Raw genomic sequence first — 9,962 nt, 5'->3', positions numbered from 1 at the left:
TCCTTATCCTTCTGTAGTTGCTGCCTTGTGATCTTGAAAGTGGGAGAGGCCTCCTTTGATGTCACATTATGTTGCATTGATTGTTTGCTATGTGTTGTGCTCACTTTCAAGCTTCTTTCAAAACTAGCAGGACTCCTTTCTGTGTCATTGCTTGCATCATAAGCCTCAATGCTGCTTGGCTCTTACCTTCCACGGAAACAGCACAACCTATATAAGTCGAAGGTTTTTGCGGTTGTTTGGTTATGTAGGTACTTATTCTTGACCATCAAAACGTTGATAGCTTCTCGCAAAATGTTAGCAACATAGGAGGTGAGGGCTTGTTCCTCACTCAAAATTTGGCTTCATTTTTAAAGTTTTCATAGCTTTCAAGCTTTTAACATGTAGTCTTTGTGGTAGTTGATTTGCTTTTGGATTGTACATGCGACAAAATGAGAAGATGCTACCCGTGTTTGTTCTAGCTAGTTTGCACCCTTAGTAACAAAGATTTATTTTTTGCTTTCTTGTTTATTAATTTGGCTTGAAGCATGAAGTGGGCCTAAAGTTTGAATGTCTGGCAAAAATCATCACTCAAAAACAATAGACTATCCATCACTAAGACTGTAAATAATACAAGCGAAAAAAATGCTCATGGTTCCTCAAGTACAAAGCATCCTATTTGTTTGCATCTTTTTTTTTCAACAAATAGCCATTCGGTACTTCTTCGGCCTCTTTTGTAATTTTGCCATGATTCCTCGTATAAGAAAGATAAAAATTTTGTAGAAATTAACGTTTTTTCTAGGTTTGTCACTAAAATAGAGAAAATGATTGTTTGTTGGTCAAATCATATCCAAATCAAGTGAGACTTGATATGTAGGTTGAAAACATCATAACCAAGCTGTTAAAACCTAAGCAGACAAAAATTTGGTGGCATGGAATGAACTCATTCAGTGTCTAGGTCTCTTATGAATGCCTAGTTCAAAATGAGAGCGCACTTGCGAATAAGGCTTCCTAGCACTCTCTCTCACGTCCATAAGTCACACGAAACAAGATGAAGGGATCTATTGCCATGTGGATCTACAGGATGCCATGACAAAAATGCTAATGTTGCTAATGGCTTTTTGTTAAAGATGCTAATATTTTAATTGTTAAAGATGCTAATATTCTAATTTCGTACTATTTTTTATTGTTCTTTCATTGCTAGTTCAAATCAAAGGATACCTATACTTATATATTGCTTTTTATATGTGGATAGCAGATTAAAAATACTTTGACTAGTGTACCTAAGGAAAGAAATACATACAAAATGTCTCTCAAAATCACTTGTTCACTGAGATTCAAAAAGATGAAGAACGAGCTTTATTTTTACGAACATTTCTCATGGACTACGAGAAGATCTAGCATCACAATATTCCCAAGATCTTCTACAATGCTCGGAGATAAAAGTGTTATGGCCAAAAATAAGATATAACTTATTTTCTAAGGGAAAAAAAGTTTGGAATATACAAAAGATTTTTCTTGACGATCTGGTTGATTGGGATGGAAATTTAAAATTGGTGTTGGCAAAAGAGAAGTTGGGCCTAATCAAATATCACAAAATGACCTACTATGGAGGTGGAAACATGCCTTTATCATTGATGCGCTATAGAATGAGTATGATAATCCGTCTCATTCCAGCAAAATGACGTTGTACTTCTGAAAAGCCTTGGTAGGTTTGAACTAAGTTACATAGCGACTCTTGGCTTGGTCAAGCGCATGGACTTGGGCTTTGTTTTGAAATATATCTATGTATAGCTTATGGAGGTGGAAACATGTCTTTATCATTGATGCGCTACATAATGAGTATGATAATCCATCTCGTTCTAGCAAAACGGCTTTGTACTTATGAAGAGCCCTAGTAGATTTGAACTTACATAGCGACTCTTGACTTTGTGAGGGCTTGGTTTTGAAGATATGTCTATGTGTATAAATTGAATGAAGGTTTAGGGTTTAAGATATGAAATCTTTGAGTTTCTTTTTAGTTTCAACATCCACTAATTAATGCAAATAAAAGAGTTCTCTTCCACGTCAAAATTATACACATAGGTTTTAGGGTGCGCTTGAACTTTTGTTAAAAAAAGTACTACATAAGGGTACACAAGCATATAAATACACAAGCATGCTATTTATGTGATGTGCCAAAAAAGATCATTACTTAGATCACAGAAGCAGCCAGAACTGCAATCCTCCTTATGACAACCCGGCATTAATTTAGAGATCCACAAAAACTAAAAAGTTACCTGTTGTATTGAGTTAAAAAATGTCGCTTTTATGCATAGTGTGAATGTTTTTATGAAAAGCAGGTAGACAATAAGAACCAGAGAACCCGTATGTATTTTTTTATGGTAGAGTCCCAGATATGTAGCTTTATATGGTGTTTATGAAAACCATGTAGACAATAAGAGCCAGAAAACCCATATGTATTTTTTCATGTAGAGTCCCAGATGATGCGAAAATCACATGTAGAATCCATATGTTGTTAAAACCGCCATCACTCCCAACACAGTTATGATTTTGAGATCCACAATAACTAAAAAAAAGTGTATTCTTAATTCCAATAACGATATACCTATGTTATATTACTTACTGAGTTATTCCTATATCAAACAAGTCTCGATAGGCATAATGACTAATCATGATGAGTATATGTGTGTGACATACCGTCTGCACCATGAATCAGTAAAGAGTTCTGTATGCAGTATATAAATTAAGGGAATTTGGTCGACATTTCTTGCCGGCTAGTTTAATGAGTTGAAAGTCACATAGCTATGGAAACCACTGTGTGTGTGTGTGTGTGTGTGTGTGTGTGTGTGTGTGTGTGTGTGTGTGTGTGTGTACGCGCGCGCGTGTGTGTGTGTTTACTTATCTGAGGCAGTAGGGAATACCATTTTGGGTATGACAAAACACATTTTAGGTATACCTTAAATAATCAAAGCTATATTAAGTTGGAGACAACTTGCACAAAGGTAAGCCAGCTAAGTATCCAAAATCATCTCAGGTAAGTTACAAACCGAGTAGGGAACATTGATCTAGGGATGCAATATATATCATTAGTCAACAGATTAACAATGTATCATTGGAAATTGAGATTAAACGGTATCACTATGTTGTGTGGTTAGGATAAACGTGGAAGAGAAGTTCCACTGTCTCATGTTTGTGTGTGTGTGTGTGTGTGGTTGTTAAACCTTAGATAATAAGACATAATTGAATTTTTACATTCAAAAGACAGCTAGCAATGGAACAAAGAATAGATAAGTACAAAAACAATTTAGTACTAGAATCATTTAAGTAAAATGTTTGTAGGAAAGAGATCCTCTTTCAGTATGCAGATAGGAAAAGAAATTCCCAAATCATAAGTGAGTGTTCCATCCAGTGTAGGACGGCTTGCCAAAGTCAAAAAAAACTTCCAAGATAAGATAGAGTCCTTACCTGCATCCATCCAAACAAAAGAACAATTCAGTTAGCCTTGGATGTGTTTTATAGGTATCAATGGACTATAACAGTTGTTATCCATGTCCACCTTACAAACTTCTTTTAACCTTCACAAGCTAAGTCCAAGAAATTGTGATTTCTCTTATTTTTAAAGAATCCCAAAGAATTTAGTAAAAGAGTATCATTTTGATTAGAAGGCCATCACCCGTTCTAATCCAAGTGTCAGAATCCCCCCTTCTTTTATTTTCAACAGTTTTTATCAGTTATGAAAGCTCCATCAAATGAAGTTTTTTTTTAGGTTTATCCATTTACAGTTTTTTTAAAAAGATAAGAATATTAAAGCTTGTTTTTAGGTTAGAATCCTATCACAGTGAAGTGGATTCCAAACCATACATACATCTCCTTAAGCAGCCCAAGTAACAAGGAGAGCTGCTAAAAAAAACAGGCCATACTCCATGCCTTGAAGTTTTAATGAAAAAGGTTTAAACTATGTTTAAAGTGCTAGATCCATAATAATATCCAAGGCTAACATATGAGCAACATCCTCCTGAGTATATGCAAAAAATACTTGAAATGTATATCCCATCCTTTCTAAAAAAACCATGAACGACCATACTGTCTAGCCTAGAAACCCAAAAGAAGTAGAACCTTCCAATACCCATAGGGTGAACTTCTTATTTTTTGAATTTCCACAACAAGATGTAAAAGCAAAAAATCAGTAAATCGGCCCGAGTTAGGAATCAGACACAAAGATTAGTAACCCAATGCCTTTTCGGCAGTTTTTGTTACCAAGGTGAAGTCAAAGTAATAACCCTATTTCTGTCATTTTTTACATTAAAAAACTAGCCACTAAATCATAGATACCAGAACCTCATAATTTTCAGACCTCAGCGAGAATGATATGCAACCAGAAACTACCAACGAAAAGCATGATATGCAACCAAAAAGCCTTTCATTCACACAGTAACTGCCATATTGCCATAGCCATTGAATTATGTTAAGATGCACCATTACAGCCATTTAGTATAAGCCAGGTACCGACATCATGACACTAATCAATTCGGCAGAACCAACAATAAGCTATTGTGTGGAGGGTAGAGCACCACACACCCCCTCTTTTTCTCAATCATCAAAAATATAGACCCGGCATAGAGTCATAGTTAATCAATCAGGGCACCAAACCCCGCCATCCTGCAATCAAAAATTAGTAAACAAAAATAACCCAAATTGTATTGGTTACCAAGGCAAAAAAAGGTTCCCTTAATCATCCATATGCAATGACCACTGGCCATAGGGTGGAATTTTTTTATAAGAAAAACATAACCAGTAATTTCAATGCACCATTTGGTAATCATACAACGCTGAAAAACCCCATGCCTAGTTTTATAAAGATTGCAGAGGAGACCACCAATATTTTCAACAAAACATCCTCCTTACAGAGTGTTAACCCATGCGGAAAGAGACCTAAGTATGCAATAAGTAAAGCAAGAAATAGCAGTGATCGACTTGAGTAACTTGAGTAGAGAGCTCCATGCTTTGTATCAGAAACACAGTAACTATTTTTAAACAATCAAGCAGAGCACAACCAAAACTAAGTGAGGAGCAGAGATGCGCCCTCACATTTAAATAGAGCAGGGAGGGAGGTTTCCATAACTCCAAATTGCGCAGATATCCAGGCGTTTAGGGGGATCTCCAACAGAGAAAATGAAGCCGCCTGCGTGGTGCCATGAGGAGGTAGCCAGAGTATTCACGGCAGGGTTTCACCCAAGGTAAGAAATACTCAAGTATTGCGACGGGCTAAACCCGGTAGTATTACCCATAGGAGGTGGTTAGCAAAACCTAGGAGGTAACTGAGCTCGGGCACTCCCTCAAGTGAGATGGATGAAGGAGTACGAGCGGAAGTGCGACACGAGAGAGAGTGCGAGAAGAAGAGCACGACGATATGGTGAACTCGCTCTACTGTAATGTATAGAGCATAGTAAGTTCTTATTAGGTTTTTACAAAAGAATATGTGTGCATACCTAGCGGCCCGCCCACTTACCTAAGCAACCACATTGGGCTTTATACCCCAACAACCTCCCACTTAAAGTCCAATGTGGTACTTTAAGTGTGAGAGAAGCTACTATACAAACTAATATACAAGAGATGTAGAGAAGTGATGTACTATCCTACACCTAACTGCTTGCAAAAATGCGCAAAGCTCTCTGAGGGAAGTCCTTTTGTAAGTAGATCAGCAAGATTTTCTGTGGTGTGAACTTTGACAAGCTGAAATTGCTTATCCTCGAGCATTTCCCTGATGAAATGATACTTCACATCCACATGCTTTGTCTTTGAGTGATAAACTAGATTGCGAGCCAATTGTATAGCACTTTGACTATCACAATATAACACAGGCATCTCTTCTTTGATTCCCAAATCTGTTACTAGTCGATTAAGCCAAATTGATTCTTTGCATGCCTCTGATGCTGCAACATATTCAGCCTCTGTAGTAGACTGAGTAACACAATCTTGTAATCTAGAACGCCATGCTACTGCTCCACCAGCCAATGTAAAGACATACCCTGACGTAGACCTTCGGTTGTCTAAGTCACCTGCATAATCTGAGTCTGTAAAACCCTTTACACTTAGCTCCTGACTCCCATAGCATATACGCATACTCTTTGTAGCTTTCAGGTATCTCAATATTCCTTTCACTGCCTCCCAATGTTTCTTGCCTGGGTTTGACATGTATCGACTTACTACTCCCACTGCAAATGCAATGTCTGGGCGAGTAGCAATCATTGCATACATCAAACTACCCACTGCAGACGCATATGGAATCTTATCCATTTCAGCCTGTTCTTCCTCAGACACAGGACAATCTTGTTTGCTAAGTTTCACATATGGTGGCAATGGAACACTCAGTGCCTTTCCCTTCTCCATATTGAAACGTTGCAAAACCTTGTCAATATACTATGTTTGAGACAACCAAATCAACTTCTTTGATCTGTCTCTTTCAATGCGCATACCAAGTATATGACTTGCCTCACCCATGTCTTTCATGTCAAACAATTTTGCCATCTTTGACTTCAAAGCTGAAATTTCTTCCAAGTGCTTTCCAGCAATCAACATGTCATCCACATACAAAATAAGGATCAGCCAACTACCATCCTTAGCCTTCTTTGTATATAGACAGTGATCGAACTCACTACGTTTGTAGCCTTGAGAAAGCATAAACTTGTGGAATTTATGGTACCATGCCCTCCGTGATTGTTTTAAGCCATAAAGACTCTTTAACAACTGGCATACCCAATCTTCCTCGCCTTTCTCAACAAACCCTTCTGGCTGCTGCATGTAAATTTCCACATCTAAATCACCATGCAAGAACGTTGTCTTGACATCCATTTGGTGCAACACCAAATCTAATATGGCAACCAATGCAAGAAAGCATCTCAATGTAGTCATCTTGACCACCGGAGAGAAGACTTCATCAAAGTCAATGCCTTGTTCTTGCTTAAAGCCCTTGGAAACAAGCCTTGATTTGTACTTTGGCTGACTATCATGAGCGGTGATCTTATACCTGTAAACCCATTTACAAGGTAGAGCCTTTTTGCCCTGTGGTAATTTAACTAGCTTCCATGTCTGGTTTTTATGCAGAGCTGTCATCTCTGATTGCATGGCCAATTGCCAATTCTCGGAGTCCTTCATTTGTACTGCTTCCTTGTAACATGAAGGCTCATTGCAATCAGTCAACATGACATAGTTCATAGATGGAACAAACCTATCAGGAGGTCGCGTGATACGTCCAGATCTACGCACAATAGGTGGCTCAGGCTCAGCCACAACCTATGGTTCCACTCTATCCTGTCCTTGCTCCTCTTGAGCCCTGACATTTTGTCTTTCACGTGCAGGTCCATCTTCTTGGAAGACAACTCTTCTAATCTACTCAACCCTCTCTAGTTTAGAATGATATTTGGCTTCATTAAAGTGAACATCATTGCTGCGGATAACCTTTCTGGATTCGGGATCCCAAAGTTTGTACCCCATCTCACCAGAATTACCATAGCCTAGAAAGATGCACTTTCTACTCTTTGGCTCAAGTTTGTTCCTAAATTCCTTTGCAACGTGAGTATATGCCTCACAGCCAAAGACTCTGAGATGCTTGTATGAGGTCACCTTGCCTGACCATACCATCTCTGCCACTAAATCCTTCTGCAAAACCTTGCTAGGAGATCTATTTATAAGATGAACGGCTGTTGATACAGCTTCAGCCCAAAACCCATTTGGCAGTTGTGCATTAGACAACATACTTCTGACCTTCTCTTGTATGGTTCTATTCATCCTCTCAGCAACACCATTTTGAGGAGGATTGTAAGGAGCAGTAAGTTCACATTTTGTACCTTTTGACTCACAAAAGTCCTGAAAGGCCTTTGAAACATACTCTCCACCATTGTCAGTGCGTAAGCATTTAAGCTTCTTGTCACTCTGATTCTCCACAAGTGTCACAAACGTTTTGAAAACACTAAACGCTTCATCCTTGTGCTTGAGAAAGTAAACCCATACTTTCCTCAAGTAATCATCTATAAATGTCATAAAGTAAGAAGCTCCCCCTAGAGATAGGTTAGGCATAGGTCCACACAAATCACTATGAACAAGTGCCAACTGTGTATCTCTTCTACTGCTTCTATGCTTATGTGGCTGCTGTGTTTGCTTACCATACAGACAATGTTCACAGAATTCAAAATCATTAAATTAAAATCTAGGCAAATAACCAGAACGAGACAAGATTTCCATTCCCTTCTTGGACATATGTCCTAACCGGCTATGCCACAAAGAAACGTTCGGCTGCTCGGTTACATTGATTACATTTTTAGAGACATTTGATACATAAATCATGTAAAGTCCTCCAGACTTTACTCCATGTGCTACTGTCATAGAACCCTTGGATATCTTCCACATGTTCTGTCCAAAAGTGGTGACGTAGCCAGCATCATCAAGTAAACCTGTGCTGATCAAGCTCTTTGTAATTGCGGGAACATGTCTCACATTCTTCAGCGTGAAAGAAGAGCCATTCTGAAACTTCAGTTGAACATCTCCAACACCTAAGATCTCACATGTCTGCCCATTTCCTAGCCGAACATGATCTTTAGGTGTCACATAAGAGGTAAACCACTCCTTGTTTGGAGACACATGAAGTGATGCCCCTGAGTCTATAATCCAATCACTCAGTGCATTTCCATCAGATGTTGTAAGAAGATTTGAGTCCATTGTATTCTTCAAAAAGTAGATGTCTCCTGACACTAGACTATCATCCTCTGCAACAGTGTTTGTCACATTTATTTCTTGAATCTTCACTGAGGACTTGTTCTTCTCACCATGGTCTTTAGCTTTCTCTTTGCCTTTTTCTGCTTTCCATTCTCTGCAGTCTCTTTTCATGTGACCCTTCTTGCCACAATGGTAGCATTCTATGTCACTCTTGCCTTTAGCACTGCGGGACTTGCTACGAGACTGATTCCTCTTTCCACCTTTGTACTTTTCTTTGGTCCTTCCCGTGACAACTAAGGCTGTTCCTTTGCCTTTGTCCATTGTCTTTCTATTGGTTTCTTTAGTAAGCAGACTTCCTTCTACACCTGCTATGTTCAAACCATCTGGAGGTGCAGAATTGCTCAAAGCTGTGCGAAAAGTGTCCCAACTTTCCGGCAATGTGATCAACAGGAACATAGCTCTAACAGGTTCATCAAACTTGACACCTTGAGCTGACAACTGACTATAGATTGTGTTGAATTCATTCAGATGATTGGACATAGGTGTCCCTTCTTTCATCTTCAAGTCAACAAGCTTCTTAAGCCAGTATACCTATGAAGCTACACTCTGCTTCTCATAAAGATCACTCAGCTTTAATCATGCTTGATAAGCCGACATCTTGTCTGCTACATTGAAGTAAACGCTTTCTGCCAAAGTCAGCAAAATGGTAGAAAGTGCCAATTCATCCATTTCGCTCCATTCATCTTCGTCCATATCTTCTGGTTTTATCCCCTTGATCTTTATAGGTTTTATCTGCTTCTTTTGTACCAACACGTGCCAAATCTTCTTCTTCCACAATGGGAAATTGGTTCCATCCAGCTTCTTGATATTGTAAAGAGCAGTGTCCTGTGATCCAGCCATAGCTACGCTTCACAGTAGTTTACTTTCCTGGGAAAAATTCGGCAGAGTTTCCCCTGTAAACTGACCTCTGAACCAATATCAACCTGTCAAATGAACCAAGAAAGCTTCAGATTCTGCAGAAATTTCGGCAGAGTCTCCTTTGTAAAATGGTTCTGGTGTACTCAAAAAACAGACCAAAAACAGCTCAAAAAACATTGTCTCTCTGACACTGTAAGCTGCGGGTAAACCTGTCCTGCACTTGTACTGTCTCTCACTGTCCTGTCACTGTCTTGTAAACATAGACTGCGACAATGCCTCAATGACAGTAAAGCAAAGATGCAATCCCAACTGTCTAACTCACAGTCAATACATCCTAGCTGCCTATCTAAGGG

At 38.8% G+C, this 9,962-nt stretch overlaps 1 long non-coding RNA gene across 1 annotated transcript in view; it reads right to left on the bottom strand.

Moving 5' to 3' along the window:
* Positions 1 to 3,154: 3,154 nt before the first annotated feature.
* LOC147446580 (uncharacterized) overlaps positions 3,155 to 9,962 on the bottom strand; it is a 36,774-nt gene continuing 29,966 nt past the window's right edge. Inside the window, exon 2 of the long non-coding RNA XR_015189892.1 lies at positions 3,155 to 3,444. This is a non-coding gene — a long non-coding RNA (uncharacterized LOC147446580). The remainder of the gene's footprint in view (positions 3,445 to 9,962) is intronic.

This window comes from Adiantum capillus-veneris, chromosome 12, assembly GCF_014529385.1.
Source record: "Adiantum capillus-veneris isolate H3 chromosome 12, ASM1452938v2, whole genome shotgun sequence".
Taxonomy (NCBI): Eukaryota; Viridiplantae; Streptophyta; class Polypodiopsida; order Polypodiales; family Pteridaceae; genus Adiantum; species Adiantum capillus-veneris.
Note: the sequence above shows the minus strand (reverse complement) of the source record. Positions and strands in the feature narration are given on the sequence as shown.